Below are 2,189 nucleotides of genomic sequence, written 5' to 3'. Positions count from 1 at the left end.
AATTAGTTTCTGTTATTTATATGGTGATTGATGACACAGTTTCCTTCTTTGTATGGAATGCTTTATGAACATTATCGATATCCTGGATAAAAGTTTGCACATAAACCTGAAAGTTCTAGCAATATTAACATACTGTATTTTCTAGTATACAAGTTGAATTTTTCAGACCAAAAGTTACAGCCAAAAAAGATAGTCAACTTATACTGGACAACTTTTGAGGACCAAAAGTTCTATTTGAAATGCAGCAGGATTCGGAATGAAATATTTACACTATTTGTTTACACGATATACAACATTAACTTTTGTACTAGAAAATGATGGACTCTCCTGTCAAAGATGATGTATGTGTGTTCAGCTATTTTGCCAAACAGCCTGCACAAATGAATTGTGTATACTAATCTAATATATGTATTGTACATTAGCTCACTCCCTCCATTAAATCGATGTTGCCTGAACATTATGTATCTCGTGTCAGGTGTTGAAGTGATCACAGAACAACATGAGATGAAGTGTTTTGCTCAAGACAACAATGCACCACATGGTCTAAGAATTGAAACCTCAATCTCACATTCATGAATGTAACACCCAGAATCGTTTGCATGCCGGACAAAATGCATAGCGCTATTTTGTCCACCTTTACATTCTGAGTTCAAATTCTGCCGAGGTCAACTTTGCTCTTCCTCCTTTCGAGATTGATAAAATAAATACCAGTTGAGTTGCTGGCCTTGTGCCAAAATTTGAAACCAGTATAATCCCAACTAAGATTATGAATAACCTCTTGTCCTCTGTTTCACTTTAAATAGATTTGGTGGTTCCCAAAAATCTATCATTCAGTAAATACCACCAATTTTACACAAACCGGGACAATTTATCAACCAGTTGAAGAGCTCATAAAATTACGTATTTCTAATTTCAATGCTAGATATGATACACTTAGTGAAGATCAAATTCTGTAAGTTTTAATCTTTCTTATTTTTGTATAGCTTTGTCAATTTATCTTTATTCTTTTTCCCCGCACATATTTATTCCATGCTTCATTACTCAGTTATTCTCGTTTTTTGCTTTTTTTTTCTTCTCAAAATTCATTTTCTTGTTCATATTCTTTGAATGGTGGTAGTCTCTGGTGGGTTGTTACCAAAAGGGTTAATGACAGTTCTCTCAATTCAGGGATTCATCTTTTATCTTTTATTTGTTTCAGTCATTAGACTGTGGTCATGCTGGGGTACCACCTTGAAGAATTTTAGTCAAGCAAATCAACCCCACTGCTTAGTTTTTTTTCTCTGTTTTTTTTTTTTTCTAAAAGCCTGGCACTTATTCTATTAGTCCCTTTGTCAAACGAATAAGTCACATGAACATAAACACACCAATACCAGTTGTCAAGGCTTTGGTCAGTCGAAGGCTATAGAAGAAGACACTTGTCCAAGGTGCTACACAGTGGGACTGAACCTGGACCCATATGGTTGGGAAGCAAACTTCTTACCATGCCTGCCCCTGCAAAAGTTAAGTTTGGCTATTTACCTTTGTTAGCTATTTAATGTTGATTGTAGGACCCACACATGTATTATATACTATGGCATAAATCTATAGAATTAAATCATATTTAGACTTCTCTAACTGGTAACTATTCACTTTCATTTTTATTGTTTTCAGAAAATATCATGAATTCAACATCTCTACTAATTTCTACTTGGTTAATTCATACTGGCTGTTTTCCCTGTATTGGTGTCTGGGTGTACAATCTGTAACAACAGATGAATGTCACGTCTTCAATAAAATTGAAAAACCGTTATGGCATTTGGTAAGTTTAAATCAATTCTTTTGAAGTTTCTGAAATTTTGTGTCTAATTTTATGTTTTGCATTTAGTTTGAAATCTCTTAGGAATCTGCTTCTCGCTCTAATATACATTAAAATTTTCAGTAATTCAATTTCTTTCGGTAAAGAAAAATAAGCATCTTTGGTGATGATGATGATGATGATCGTCATGCTGCTACTGCTGCTGCCACCAACAACTGATAATAATAATAATAATAATAATAATAATAATAATAATAATAATAATAATAATAATAATAATAATAATCCTACGTAAAATACTGTCTATGTGATCTCAAATTTTAAAGCAAACACATAATTTTCTTTTGGTTTCTTAAACATTCACTTGAACAAAACTGTACAAATCCAAATATAT

At 32.8% G+C, this 2,189-nt stretch overlaps 1 protein-coding gene and 1 long non-coding RNA gene across 7 annotated transcripts in view; both read left to right on the top strand.

The window, feature by feature from the left end:
- Nucleotides 1-2,189, top strand: part of LOC106875497 (glycerophosphodiester phosphodiesterase domain-containing protein 5) — a 216,853-nt gene that overhangs the window by 206,402 nt on the left and 8,262 nt on the right. The window lies entirely within an intron of this gene.
- Nucleotides 36-2,189, top strand: part of LOC106874501 (uncharacterized) — a 9,656-nt gene continuing 7,502 nt past the window's right edge. The window contains exon 1 of the long non-coding RNA XR_001410015.2: nt 36-1,798. This is a non-coding gene — a long non-coding RNA (uncharacterized LOC106874501). The remainder of the gene's footprint in view (nt 1,799-2,189) is intronic.

Source organism: Octopus bimaculoides, chromosome 5 (genome assembly GCF_001194135.2).
Source record: "Octopus bimaculoides isolate UCB-OBI-ISO-001 chromosome 5, ASM119413v2, whole genome shotgun sequence".
Lineage (NCBI taxonomy): Eukaryota > Metazoa > Mollusca > Cephalopoda > Octopoda > Octopodidae > Octopus > Octopus bimaculoides.
The sequence above is the reverse complement of the archived record's forward strand: the minus strand, read 5'-3'. Positions and strand labels throughout refer to the sequence as shown.